The sequence below is a fragment of the Chamaea fasciata genome, unplaced genomic scaffold (assembly GCF_029207755.1).
Source record: "Chamaea fasciata isolate MVZ Bird 193981 ecotype frontalis unplaced genomic scaffold, bChaFas1.0.hap1 SCAF_7, whole genome shotgun sequence".
In the NCBI taxonomy this organism is placed as follows: domain Eukaryota; kingdom Metazoa; phylum Chordata; class Aves; order Passeriformes; family Sylviidae; genus Chamaea; species Chamaea fasciata.
The window spans coordinates 1-14927 of NW_027094092.1; the positions used below are offsets into that span (position 1 = coordinate 1).

The 14927-nt window shown below is 58.4% G+C and overlaps 1 long non-coding RNA gene across 1 annotated transcript; it reads right to left on the reverse strand.

The window, feature by feature from the left end:
* Positions 1–12948: 12948 nt before the first annotated feature.
* On the reverse strand, positions 12949–14591 carry LOC136291637 (uncharacterized). Its single transcript, XR_010721635.1, has 3 exons — positions 14538–14591; positions 13153–13375; positions 12949–12991 (listed from the first exon to the last, which is right to left on the reverse strand). It is a non-coding gene; the product is annotated as an uncharacterized lncRNA (long non-coding RNA).
* Between the last annotated feature and the right edge of the window lie 336 nt (positions 14592–14927).

Consider the following 14927-nt stretch of genomic DNA (forward strand, 5'->3'; position numbering starts at 1 on the left):
CCCAGTATTCCATTGATCCTTCCTCAGCGTCGCTGACCCCCCCAAAATTCCATTGATCCCCCCCACTTGATCCCGCCCTTTTTCTCCCCTCACGTTTCCCGCCCTTTTTCTCCCCTCACGTTTCCCGCCCTTTTTCTCCCCTCACGTTTCCCGCCCTTTTTCGTGGGGAACGACCCCTGAGGGGGCCTGTGGAGGGATTCTGGAGGTCCGAGGGGTGAATTTGGGGTTTGGAGGGAGGTTTTGGGGGGTCCCAGGGATGGATTTTGGGGTTTTTGGGGGTCCAAGGGATGGATTCGAGGGTCCCGGGGTGGATCTGGGGTCCTGGGGAGGTTTTGGGGGGTCCCAGGGGTGGATTTGGGGTTCATGGGGAGGGGTTTGGGGGTTTTATGGCGCCTCAGGGGTGAATTTGGGGTCCGGGGAGAGGTTTTGGGGGTTTTTCGGGGTCCCAGGGGTGAATCTGGGGTCTGGGGAGGGGTTTTTGGGGGTCCCTCACCTGCAGGGCGTCGCGGGGGTGGCAGGGGGAGGGGGCAGCGGGGGGGGCCCAGCGCCCACCCCCCCTTGGGCTTCAGGAGGGCGTCGATGAGACGGAAACAGCTCGGGGGGGTGGTCAAAAACGGGGGGGGTCACTGGCTGGAACCCCCCAGTGCCCCCCAAACCACCCCCAGGGCCCCCCCCGACCTCCAGGAGCCCCCAAAACCCTCCTCAGGTTCCTTTGATGCCTCAAATGGGCCGCCCAAACCTCCCGAAGATCCCCCAAAAACACCCAAAGCAGCCCCCAGGACTCCCCCCAGACCCCCCACAACCCCCCAAACCCCTCCAGGACAACTCGGGACCCCCCCAAATCCGCTCCCCCGTCCCCCTGAGGCCTCGTTTGACCGGCTCCACGTTGCGGACAGGCAGCAGCTGATCAAGCCACAAGCACCAACACCTGCGGGACTGGGATGGACTGGGAGCACTGGGAGGGTGATCAGAGAGAACTGGGATGGACGGGGAGTGGACTGGGATGAACTGGCAGGTGTGTGGGGGTCCGTGGTGGGCACACGGTGCCTAACTGGTCTATACTGGGATGGGTCTAATGGCCCCAGGGGAGGGGGTGTGGCCACACTGGTCCAGACTGGGAGGGGTGTCACCATGGCGCCGGAGGCGGAGTCGAGGATTCGGGCGAGGCAGGGACACCTAGGGGACAGCCAGGGCACTCCCAGGGACACCTAGGGGACACCAGGGCACCCCTGGGTACACCTAGGGGACAGGGAGGGCACTTTTGGGGACAGCCAGGGCCCCCCAGGGACAGCCAGGGCACCCCCAGGGACACCTAGGGGACAGCCAGGGCACTCCCAGGGACACCTAGGGGACAGCGAGGGTACCCCTGGGTACACCTAGGGGACAGCGAGGGCACTTCTGGGGACAGCCAGGGCCCCCCCAGGGACAGCCAGGGCACCCCCAGGGACACCTAGGGGACAGCCAGGGAACCCCCAGGGACACCTAAGTGACAGCCAGGGCACCCCCAGGGACACCTAGGGGACAGCCAGGGCACCCCCAGGGACACCTAGGGGACAGCCAGGGCACCCCAGGGACAGCCAGGGCACCCCCAGGGACACCCAGGGCCCCCCAGGGACACCTAGGGGACAGCCAGGGAACCCCCAGGGATACCTAGGGGACAGCCAAGGCACCCCCAGGGACACCTAGGGGACAGCCAGGGCACCCCAGGGACAGTCAGGGCACCCCCAGGGACACCCAGGGCCCCCCAGGGACACCTAGGGGACAGCCAGGGAACCTCCAGGGACACCTAAAGGACAGCCAAGGCACTCCCAGGGACACGTAGGGGACAGCCAGGGCACCCCCAGGGACACCTAGGGGACAGCCAGGGAACCCCCAGGGACACCTAAGGGACAGCCAGGGCACCCCAGGGAGAGCCAGGGCCCCCACAGGGACACCTAGGGGACAGCCAGGGCACTCCCAGGGACACCTAGGGGACAGCCAGGGACAGCCAGGGAACCCCCAGGGACACCTAGGGGACAGCCAGGGCACCCCAGGGACAGCCAGGGCACTCCCAGGGACAGCCAGGGCACCCCCAGGGACAGCCACGGGACAGCCAGGGAACCCCCAGAAACACCTAGGGGACAGCCAGGGCACCCCTGGGTACACCTAGGGGACAGCGAGGGCACTTTTGGGGACAGCCAGGGCCGCCCCAGGGACAGCCAGGGCACCCCCAGGGACACCTAGGGGACAGCCAGGGCACCCCCAGGGACACCTAGGGGACAGCCAGGGAACCCCCAGGGACACCTAAGGGACAGCCAGGGCACCCCCAGGGACGCTTAGGGGACAGTCAGGGCACCCCAAGGATAGCCAGGGAACCCCCAGGGACACCTAGGGGACAGCCAGGGCACCCCAGGGACACCCAGGGCCCCCCAGGGACACCTAGGGGACAGCCAGGGAACCCCCAGGGACACCTAAGGGACAGCCAGGGCACCCCAGGGAGAGCCAGGGCCCCCACAGGGACACCTAGGGGACAGCCCGGGGACCCCAAGGTGCACCTAGGGGACGGCAAGGGCACCCCAAGGGACAGCCGTGGCACCCCAAGGGACAGCTAGGGGACAGCCAGTGCACCCCTGGGGACACCTAGGAGACAGGGAGGGCACTTTCGGGGACAGCCAGGACACCCCCAGGGACAGCCAGGGGACAGCCAGGGAACCCCCAGGGACACCTAGGAGACAGCCAGGGCACCCCAGGGACAGCCAGGGCACCCCCAGGGACACCCAGGGCGCCCCAGGGACACCTAGGGGACAGCCAGGGAACTTCCAGGGACACCTAAAGGACAGCCAAGGCACCCCCAGGGACACCTAAGGGACAGCCAGGGCACCCCAGGGAGAGCCAGGGCCCCCACAGGGACACTTAGGGGACAGCCAGGGCCCCCAAGGTACACCTAGGGGACAGCCAGGGTACCCCCAGGGGTTGTTGGGGCCCCCCCGCTCCAAACCCAGCACGGCCGCCTGCGTTGCGGCCCCCCAAAAACCCATGGCCGCCCCCCGAGCTGATATCGACCCCCCCACAGCATCATTGATCCCCACCCGAGTGTCACTGACCCCCCCCAATGTCATTGATGCCCCCCCAGTATTCCATTGATCCTTCCTCAGCGTCGCTGACCCCCCCAAAATTCCATTGATCCCCCCCACTTGATCCCGCCCTTTTTCTCCCCTCACGTTTCCCGCCCTTTTTCTCCCCTCACGTTTCCCGCCCTTTTTCGTGGGGAACGATCCCTGAGGGGTCCTGTGGAGGGATTCTGGAGGTCCGAGGGGTGAATTTGGGGTTTGGAGGGAGGTTTTGGGGGGTCCCAGGGATGGATTTTGGGGTTTTTGGGGGTCCAAGGGATGGATTCGAGGGTCCCGGGGTAGATCTGGGGTCCTGGGGAGGTTTTGGGGGGTCCCAGGGATGGATTTGGGGTTCATGGGGAGGGGTTTGGGGGTTTTATGGCGCCTCAGGGGTGAATTTGGGGTCCGGGGAGAGGTTTTGGGGGTTTTTTGGGGTCCCAGGGGTGAATTTGGGGTCTGGGGAGGGGTTTTTGGCGGTCCCTCACCTGCAGGGCGTCGCGGGGGTGGCAGGGGGAGGGGGCAGCGGGGGGGGCCCAGCGCCCACCCCCCCTTGGGCTTCAGGAGGGCGTCGATGAGACCGAAACAGCTCGGGGGGGGGGGTCAAAAACGGGGGGGGTCACGGGCTGGAACCCCCCAGTGCCCCCCAAACCACCCCCAGGGCCCCCCCCGACCTCCAGGAGCCCCCAAAACCCTCCTCAGGTTCCTTTGATGCCGCAAATGGGCCGCCCAAACCTCCCGAAGATCCCCCAAAACCACCCAAAGCAGCCCCCAGAACTCCCCCCAGACCCCCCAAAACCCCCCAAACCCCTCCAGGACAACTCGGGACCCCCAGGACCCCCCAAATCCGCCCCCCCGTCCCCCTGAGGCCTCGTTTGACCGGCTCCACGTTGCGGACAGGTAGCAGCTGATCAAGCCACAAGCACCAACACCTGCGGGACTGGGATGGACTGGGAGCACTGGGAGGGTGATCAGAGAGAACTGGGATGGACGGGGAGTGGACTGGGACGAACTGGCAGGCGTGTGGGGGTCCGTGGTGGGCACACGGTGCCTAACTGGTCTATACTGGGATGGGTCTAATGGCCCCAGGGGAGGGGGTGTGGCCACACTGGTCCAGACTGGGAGGGGTGTCACCATGGCGCCGGAGGCGGAGTCGAGGATTCGGGCGAGGCAGGGACACCTAGGGGACAGCCAGGGCACTCCCAGGGACACCTAGGGGACACCAGGGCACCCCTGGGTACACCTAGGGGACAGCGAGGGTACCCCTGGGTACACCTAGGGGACAGCGAGGGCACTTTTGGGGACAGCCAGGGCCCCCCAGGGACAGCCAGGGCACTCCCAGGGACACCTAGGGGACAGCCAGGGCACTCCCAGGGACACCTAGGGGAGAGCCAGGGAACCCCCAGGGACACCTAAGGGACAGCCAGGGAACCCCCAGGGACACCTAAGGGACAGCCAGGGCACCCCCAGGGACACCTAGGGGACAGCCAGGGCACCCCCAGGGACACCTAGGGGACAGCCAGGGAACCCCCAGGGACACCTAGGGGACAGCCAGGGCACCCCCAGGGACGCCTAGGGGACAGTCAGGGCACCCCAGGGACAGCCAGGGAACCCCCAGGGACACCTAGGGGACAGCCAGGGAACCTCCAGGGACACCTAAAGGACAGCCAAGGCACTCCCAGGGACACCTAGGGGACAGCCAGGGAACCCTCAGGGACACCTAAGGGACAGCCAGGGCACCCCAGGGAGAGCCAGGGCCCCCACAGGGACACCTAGGGGACAGCCAGGGCATCCCCAGGGACAGCCAGGGCACTACCACGAACACCTAGGGGACAGCAAGGGCACCCCAGGGACAGCCACGGGACAGCCAGGGCGACCCCAGGGTCAGCCAGGGCACCCCCAGAGACACCTAGGGGACAGCAAGGGCACCCCAGGGACACCTAGGGGACAGCCCGGGGACCCCAAGGTGCACCCAGGGGACGGCAAGGGCACCCGAAGGGACAGCCGGGGCACCCCAAGGGACAGCTAGGAACAGCCAGGGCACCCCTGGGGACACCTAGGGGACAGGGAGGGCACTTTCGGGGACAGCCAGGACACCCCCAGGGACAGCCAGGGGACAGCTGGGGCCCCCCCAGGGACACATACGGGACAGCCAGGGCACCCCAGGGACAGTCAGGGCACCCCCAGGGACACCCAGGGCCCCCCAGGGACACCTAGGGGACAGCCAGGGAACCTCCAGGGACACCTAAAGGACAGCCAAGGCACTCCCAGGGACACGTAGCGGACAGCCAGGGCACCCCCAGGGACACCTAGGGGACAGCCAGGGAACCCCCAGAGACACCTAAGGGACAGCCAGGGCACCCCAGGGAAAGCCAGGGCCCCCACAGGGACACCTAGGGGACAGCCAGGGCACTCCCAGGGACAGCCAGGGCACTCCCAGGGACACCTAGGGTCAGCCAGGGCACCCCCAGGGACACCTAAGGGACAGCCAGGGCACCCCCAGGGACGCTTAGGGGACAGTCGGCACCCCAGGGACAGCCAGGGAACCCCCAGGGACACCTAGGGGACAGCCAGGGCACCCCCAGGGACACCTAGGGGACAGCCAGGGAACCCCCAGGGACACCTAGGGGACAGCCAGGGCACCCCCAGGGACACCCAGGGCGCCCCAGGGACACCTAGGGGACAGCCAGGGAACCTCCAGGGACAGTCAGGGCACCCCAGGGACACCTAAGGGACAGCCAGGGCACCCCAGGGAGAGCCAGGGCACCCCCAGGGACGCCTAGGGGACAGTCAGGGCACCCCAGGGACAGTCAGGGCACCCCAGGGACACCTAAGGGACAGCCAGGGCACCCCAGGGAGAGCCAGGGCACCCCCAGGGACGCCTAGGGGACAGTCAGGGCACCCCAGGGACAGCCAGGGAACCCCCAGGGACACCTAGGGGACAGTCAAGGCACCCCAGGGACAGCCAGGGCACCCCCAGGGACAGCCACGGGACAGCCAGGGAACCCCCAGAAACACCTAGGGGACAGCCAGGGCATCCTCAGGGACACCTAAGGGACAGCCAGGGCACCCCCAGGGACACCTAGGGGACAGCCAGGGCACCCCCAGGGACACCTAGGGGACAGCCAGGGAACCCCCAGGGACACCTAGGGGACAGCCAGGGCACCCCCAGGGACGCCTAGGGGACAGTCAGGGCACCCCAGGGACAGCCAGGGAACCCCCAGGGACACCTAGGGGACAGTCAGGGCACCCCAGGGACAGTCAGGGCACCCCCAGGGACACCTAGAGGACAGCCATGGAACTCCCAGGGACACCTAGGGGACAGCCAGGGAACCCCCAGGCACACCTAAGGGACAGCCAGGGCACCCCAGGGAGAGCCAGGGCACTCCCACGGACACCTAGGGGACAGCCAGGGCACCCCAGGGACACATAGGGGACAGCCCGGGGACCCCAAGGTGCACCCAGGGGACGGCAAGGGCACCGCAGAGACAGCCAGGGCACCCAGAGCTCCAAGGGCTATCCAAGGGATGCTCAAAACCCTTACCAACGATTGGCTTTAATAAAGCAACTCACACAAAGTCACCAACACCACGCGGACACAGCACCATTCTTTTGTTGCTCTGTAACGGCTGCAACAAAATACGCCCTCCTGGAAGCAGTTCAGCACTTACTGATCACTTCTTTGTTTTGGCACTTCCCAGCCAGGGCCTGCGGGGCCTCCTGCAGATGCAGGTCTTCGCTGACAAGGCTCCACTTGTGCAGCAGCAGCAGCAGGAGCAGGAGCAGCAGCAGCAGCAGCTCCCTGAAATTTTAGAAAATATTAGAAAAATACAGGCAAAAATCTCACCTCTGTCCTCCCCTAAGAACATCCCCAGGACATCATCCCAGTTTTTCCCAGCTAGGAGCTGCAAGGAATTCAGGCAGGGGAAATGACATCAGGGAACAGCTTTGTAAAGTCAAAGGCAGAAAGAGAAGATCCACCAGCAAAGGGCAGGAAAGGGGAAAGGTTTCTGAAAACATTTCTGCAGTCTAATTAATAATTATTTCCGCTTCCCCAGCGAGAAGAACACAGACTCACAGCCATTCAGGCCTGACAGTCCCCTGCAGCCAGAGCTCAGCACACATCCACAGAAGCAAGTCCAGCATCTGAAAGAAAAAAAAAAAAAAAAACAAAAAACAAACACAACAATCAAACCAGTAGGAAAAGGTGATTTCTTTGGCTTCAAAGTTATTTCAAGTTCTTAAAGCCCAACACAGCTGCTAGGAGAAACAGAGTCAGGGCTCCTGGCAGACAGAGGGTGTTTTCCCCCCGAGGGGATTGCAGAGGAATTGTCTGGGACTTGGACTGTCCCTCGGGGTGACACCAGTTGCTGTGACTTCTATCATTCCATATGTCTGACTCCCAAAACTTCCCAGCCCAGGGGCTTGAGCTGACAGGGCAGCACAAAGATTGTTCTCTGTGTGGTGCCCAGATTTGGGGTTCACTGTCACCTTTGCTAGTTTAGATGAATTATACCCACGGCCCCGAATTCCCTGCTCAGTTCCCGCTGCAATAACCTCACAGTGCCTCACGGAGCACGGATATTCCCACGCAGAGCTGCTGCTTGAATGCCAGACGTGTCAGGAACCAGCAGAGCTTCCAAGGAAGCTCAGCAGGATGGGGACAGGATAGGTTTCTATTCCATAGATTTGGTTAATTATAACCCTCACCCCCTGGGGGTCACCTGTCAGATTTCCCTGGAATTCAGCCACCCCCCTGAGCTCGGGCTCCAGGTGATGTTTCAGAGCAGGAGAAGGCACTGGCCGGCCTGTGCTGAGGCAGCCCCTGTGCCCTCGGGAGGACACAGCTCCCTGCAGGAGCTCAGCTCCTTTCCGAGCCCCAGCAGTGGCCTCTGCAAGTGCCTTTCCCTCAGGCAAGGGACGCCCATCCCTGCCTTCAGCACACCTCCAGTGGGACCCACCTGCAAAAGCTTTCCATCGCTTCTGCACTCCGGCCGGCTCCCTGGAAAAGTCCAGACCTCATCCAAACGAAACTCCATCCCACTCAAACCTTTGATTTTGAGGCATCTCCGAGGGCCGTTGCTCTGGATTTAATTTCTGTGAGGGAGGAGCGCCTTGGCTTTAATGCTGCCGACGGGTGATGTCCTCAGGCTGAAAGGGAGGGGATTTGGGGTGGCCAGGACATCCCTGGCAACTGTGTGGGAGCTCCGGGAGGTGGGAATTGCTGTCTGAGCCCCTCTGCAGACAGCCCGAGCCGCCGTTCCCGGGCAATGCCAGCTGTTCCCCGGGGAGCTCTTGGGCTGTGGGTGCCTCTGTCCGGGCTGCAGCATCTCCCCGTGCCAGGCGGGAGCAGCCCCTGGCCGAGGAGCCGCGGCAGCCCCGGGGCCGTGTCCGTGCCAGCCCCGAGCCCGGCCCCGGGCCCTGCGTTTGGCCGCCGCTGCCACGGGCGGGGCCCCGCAGGCACAGCTCCTCCCTGCACATCATCCCAGGGCTGCTGGCCCCGCTGGGGCTGCCGGCCTCCTTCCTCCCTGCGCCTCCGGGCACCCGGGACACCTGCAGGAAACCCCGAGGGACACTGCAGGCGGCACGGGGGGGCACCGAGGCCTCCGGCCAGAAAAGCAGCCCCGGCCTCAGCAGCTGCCATCATTTTGGCCCGGCAACACTCACCTGCAGGAAACGCCCCTGTGCGGGTGGGACCGGCCCTGCCTCTCTGCAGAGCTTTGGCCGTGGAAGAAGGGAAGCCTCAGGACTTGTCCTGCTCCTTTCCGCCCGGAAAGAGACTTTGTGTGAGTACTTTTACGGCAGCTGTTGGGTAAATCCTGGAAAGGACAGGAAATCAGCGTCACTGGAAGAGCTTTGTGCTGTCGTGAGCTGCCAGCCACTTCTGCCCTCGAGCCATTCCAGGGGCTGGTGTGTGAAGCAGCTTTGGCAGAGAAGGCGGCACTGCACTTACCTTAGTGGGGCCAAGCGTTGCCATCCTATGGAGGTCCATCCCCATAATGCAGAGATTGGTTCAGCTGCTTGGAGCAGAGTCCGGGTAATGCCAAGGTGCTGAGTTCGATTCTCAAACGGTCCGTCCGCTTGAGAGTCAGATTTTAGGATCCCTCTCAGCCTCAGTATATCCTGTGACCTGGAAATAAGAGGAAAATTCTCGGCTGAGTTTTAATAAAACAGCTTTTGCCATTGCAGGGTGTGAGCTGCACTCGGCGATTTTCGGCCGCGACGAGCCCCACGAGCCTTCTGCCCTTCCTTGCCGCCATCATGGTTGCGTCTGAGGCCACTTCCGGTTCCGCCGGCATCTTTTTTGCGGCACCTCTAAGGCGCCCGGCAGGTGTTTACACAGACGCCTGACTAAATCCGCGAATCCGAACGCAAGCGCGGCGCGGCTGAGCACACGGCCCGTGTCCCCACACCTGGAGACGCCGCGGAAAATTACGCCCGGGCGGCGCCGTAGTCGGGGTTTTTGTGCAGGCATCCGGCTAAACGCCTATAGGGTCCTTATTTTTTCCCGCCCTTTTGGCCGCCCTTTTTGGAAGGTCGGGCGCCTCGCGCCTGGGCGCCATTTTGTGAGGGGCGTCGCGTGACTTCCGCTTTTGCTCGCCGCCATCTTGGCTGCGGCTGAGGCCACTTCCGTCCCGGCCGCCATGTTCTTGGCGGCTCGGCATAGGCCCCCGGAAGGTGTTTACATAGACGCCTGAATAAATCCACGAATTTAAAAGCAAGCGCGGCGCGGCTGAGCACACGGCCCGTGTCCCCACACCTGGAGACGCCGCGGAAAATTGCGCCCCGGCGGCGCCGTTGTCGGGGTTTCGTACAGGCATCTGACTAAACGCCTATAGGGTCCTTATTTTTTCGCGCCCTTTTGGCCGCCCTTTTTGGAAGGTCGGGCGCCTCGCGCCTGGGCGCCATTTTGTGAGGGGCGTCGCGTGACTTCCGCTTTTCCTTGCCGCCATCTTTGTTGCGGCTGCGGCCACTTCCGTCCCGGCCGCCATGTTCTTTGCGGCTCGGCATAGGCCTCCGCCAGGTGTTTACACAGACGCCTGACTAAATCCGCGAATCCGAACGCAAGCGCGGCGCGGCTGAGCACACGACCGGTGTCCCTACACCTGGAAACGCCGCGGAAAATTGCGCCCGGGCGGCGCCGTAGTCGGGGTTTTTGTACAGGCGTCTGGCTAAACGCCTATAGGGTCCTTATTTTTTCCCGCCCTTTTGGCCGCCCTTTTTGGAAGGTCGGGCGCCTCGCGTCTCGCCGCCATCTTGGTAGTGGAACCCACTAAAATGCCCCCTCGGCTCCTCCCACAAGCGCCTGACTGAATGGACTGCAGCCCGCGGCGCCGCTGCGCCCCCATCCCGTGTCCGCACACCCGCAAACGCCGCGGAAAATCGCGCCCGGACGGCTCCGGGGTCCGGGTGGCGCGCGCAGGCAGCCGGCTGCCACGCGCCCGGGCTCCTTGCCTTTTTCCCTCCCTTTCGGCCCCGAGCTGCGGGCGGGCGGGCGGCAGCGCCGCCCCCGAGCTCACAGTGCGGGGCTGCCACGCGCGTCGGGGACGGGCACGGGGGACAGCTGCACTACCGCTCTTTGCCCACAGGGTGGCAGCATTGCCACACAGATCAGGCGGGACGGGCGGGGGGGGGACAGCTGCAGTACCGCTGTATGCCCACAGGGTGGCAGCATTGCCTCACAGATCATGAGGGACGGGCACGGGGGACAGCTGCACTACCGCTCTCTGCCCACAGGGTGGCAGCACTGCCGCGCGGCGGCGCGGAGCGGAGCCATAAACGAACGTGCCCAGGAATGCCCTGGCGAACAGCCTCCGGAATAAATGGCCCAAAAGACCCCCGAGCACACCTGCGAGAGCCCTGCCAGCAACCAGACCGAAACAAAAAAGCCTTTCGTTCAGGCTCTATTTCAATATTTTTTATCTTTGTGATTCTGATATTTACATTCATCATTACAATTCATCTTTTATATTATGTACATTATACATCATGTATTATGTTTATTATACTATTATATTTATTATAGATATTAAATATAGAAAGTTATATATAAAATAATTTATTTATTATGTAATGTTATAAATAATAATACATTTCATTTAAATATGATTATGTACATTATAGATGTTTATATTATGTATATTAAATATATTTATAAAACGTGTAGTAAGTAATAATATATTGTGTATTTTTTATTGATATTATTTTTCATATCCTATACTTTTTGTTATTTTTCTTTTTCATTATTTTTTAAATTCGTTTGTTTATATTTTAAACGATATTTTACACTAGATGAATTCATGAACCTAACACATCAGAAACACAATTAATTTGAATTAAATGAGCCTGGTTTTCTAAGGGGTAAAGTTTTAATCTTTATTTAGATAATATGGGCATATTTTCTCTATCTGTATGGGGTTTTTTTGGTGGGTTGCGGGGGATTTTATTTTGGGGGTTTTCTTTTTTTGTTCGCTTTGTTTTGGATTTCTTTGCTAATAAACAAGCAGGGTCGGAGAGTTACAAAATAAAACGTCTACTTTGTTTTTATTGCTCCCTCTGAAATACGCCTCGACAGCCTGGACAGCAGGCTGCTGCTGGTAACACTGTGCACGGGTAGGAGGAGACCTGGTCGGGGCTGGGAAGGAAAAAACGGCACCACGGTGGTCACAGCTTTCTCCCTTCAGGAGTTTTATGGAGCAGAAAATACGGAGCTTTTGCCAACTGCGCTCTCTATGACATCCGGACGTCCAGCGGGCACCGAGGTCATTTCTCATCTTTCTTGCCAACAGCCAAACCCCCAGGCGCCCGGGGAAAGAAAGAGTATGGGGAAAAAAAAAAAGGAACAAAGAAAACATGAAAAAATAAACCAAAACTATAGAAAATAATAAATAAAATTAAAATACCAAAAGAAAAAAATTTCAAAGTAACAAAAAAGTGGAAAAAAAATTTAAACAAAAAATTAAAATAAAAAACGAAAAGTAGTTTTAACAAGTAAATAAATAGCTAAAGAAAAAAAATAAAAATTAAAAAACTGAAGAAAAAGTCTTTGAAAAACCACAAAACGCAACATGAAAAACCACAACAAAAGAGCACAAAAATACAAAAATAACAAAAAATAAAATACAAAATTAAATAAACGCAGCTCTCACCTCCTGCCACTGCCTAAAAAAGCGCCATGGCTTTCCTCAATTATGCAGCAATAAGGGAAACAAACCCAGTGCCCCCCAGAACAGAAGGTTTTCTAGACAATTCCCACTTCTGCTTGGAAACAAATTCTATTTTAGTGAGAAGCTCATTTTGCACAAACATCCAAATGTGCCAAGGTAGGAAAGAACCAGCCCCTTGTGTCCAAGGAACAGCAGCTAGGCCTGGATTCAGGTTTTAATGGCATTTATGTAATTAAAAATGCAGTAAATTGAACTTTACAAAGAGACGAATCGTGGCAAATAAATACTTCAAAGTTTTCTTGGGAAATCACAGAATTTTGTGGAGATGGTGCTGGACAATTGCTGATTTACCAACATTAATTGGGTAAATTTCCTTGGAAATGTGCTCTACAAGGTACAAAAATTCCAATTAGGATGGAAAATTGGAATAAATAAATATTCCCTTACTAAAATCAGAGAGAAAATCAGAGTTATTCCTTCAATTAAAAGGAAGGAATAACATCCAAATCCAAGCCTGCCTGGAAAACAAGCTCAGGAATTTCTAACATTGAAAACTTTTGCAAGAGTCATGAAGTTGGTGAAAGTTCATGGAATGATGATTTAAAATCTGCTTCCTCTGCACTGATTTAAAGGGAAGTGGGAATTCAACAGGTCCAGTTACTCCCATCCAACCTTGGACTGGGATAAGGCCTTCCAGTGGCTTCACTTCCTACTGGCTCTCTCCTTTTCGCCAACTACCTGCAAGAGGAAAAGCAACAGGAATAAAGTCTCAAACAGGATGGCCTTGGTCCAGGCAGACTGAGGTGCAGCTCCCAGCGAGGGAGGCCAGGCTGTGCCTCGGGGAGCTCCGGGAATCTGGGATTGCCCGTGGGATTCAAGGGCTGGAAAAGCACACCCACCTGCCAGGTTCAGTGCTGGGACAGAGCAAGGCCGGGGCTCGGGGGCAGCAGTTAGAGCTGGGACTGCAGGAGAACACCCCAAACCCGGGTTAAACATCCGGCACGACACGCAGCACGCTCCGGGAGAAACTCGGGCGGGAGAAGCCCCGGGATGCTCCACGTTCCTTGCCCTTGGCAGCTGTGCCAGGGCCTCCCTCAGAATGCTGACCTCACCGTGCAGCTCCTACAAAACAGGAGAACTTATGGGAATCGCCCAGAATCCCTGGACTTCCAGTTATTAAGAACCACAGCTGCAGCGAAAGGTGTACAAACGCTACTGCAAACCAGCAGGGCTGAGGAGACGCAGGGATTTATTCCCGAGGGGACACAAGGATCCCTCAGCCAGCCAGGATTTCTCCCAGGCTCTTCCCACTGCTCTCTAAGGACACAAACAGCAGTTTTTCCCTCGAGTTCCCCTTTCCATCAATGCCAAGACTCGTGTTCTCCTCCAACCCCAGGTTCCGGAAGGAAAGTAGGAATATTATCACTGCACAGACTGTCCAGGAGGGTGTGACTGAGGCAGCAGCACCAGCTCCCACTCCACTGCTGCTCTGGATTCCTGAGCAGCTCCTTTCCATCCTGCCCTTCCCAGCACCATTCCCTGGGTGCCATGTCCACAGACACCTTCTCCATGCAGCTTAAAACCCACAGACACCAACAGAAAGGAGATCAAAAATCAATTCACATGCTGCTAGTCAGAGAGAATGGGAGAGGCCTAAAAATCTGCATTTATTTTAGAACACTAGAGCAATTTCTTCATGACCTTGACTATCAGTGATGGGCAGATAAACACCTTCTTTAACTTACTACCTGCAAAAACATCAAGTTTCAAGTTTAGTAAAGATAAAATTTTGCTGCAAAAATAAAAGAGGTGGGATGTTGGTGTTAGTGCTTTAACCTTCGGACATTAGCGGGTATTTGTAAAACAAATTCATTATTGAAGCAGCTAACTTGAAAATAAGGGGTTTTTACAATAAAGTTGACCAAAAAAGAGTCTCAAAATTAAGATATAGGCTGCACAAATATTTAAGAAAAAAAAAGTTGTCTTTCGTGCGTATAACCTGCCAGCCTCTCATGTTTTCAGTCCTTACCATTTATTTTTACCAAGGTGATGATTAAAACCTTGTCAAAAGCTCAAAAAAAAAAATTCCAGGACAAGGCAGGTGTTTTCCCAAGTACCCTCAGTGTGGAGCTGTGTCAGCCACAAGTGTTTGCTCCCGCAGCCCAGCCCGGAGCAGGCTCCAGCTGCTGCCCAGGGGGGTTACCAAGGGACTCACCTGTTTGAAGCTGTAAACGCAGGTGGCCTGCACTGGAGTGCCAATAAATGTGAAATGTGTGACTCTCACCTTGAATAGCGATCGATCTTCTCAGGGGAGCCCCTCACCCAGGATGGGGGGCTCTGCCACAGATTTCATCTCTCCGCATCTGAAACAGAGTCAGGACAACAGTCAGAGTGCTGCAGGATACCTTGACAGCTCCAGACATCTTGTGGCAATCTAGGAATACCCTCTACAGTCTAACCACACCCCACATCACAAATTTCAAGCCCCCGGCACTATTACCCTCGTACCCCTACACCCAGACTGAGCAGCAAGGCAGAGCAGCTCCGGGCCAAACACACACCAACACCCGTGACACAGCACAGGACAAACGAGGGGACGCAACAGGGACAGAAAACTCTGGGCAAGAAGAATGACCCTGAGGGTCCAGAGAACTCGGAATGAGATGACCGAGGT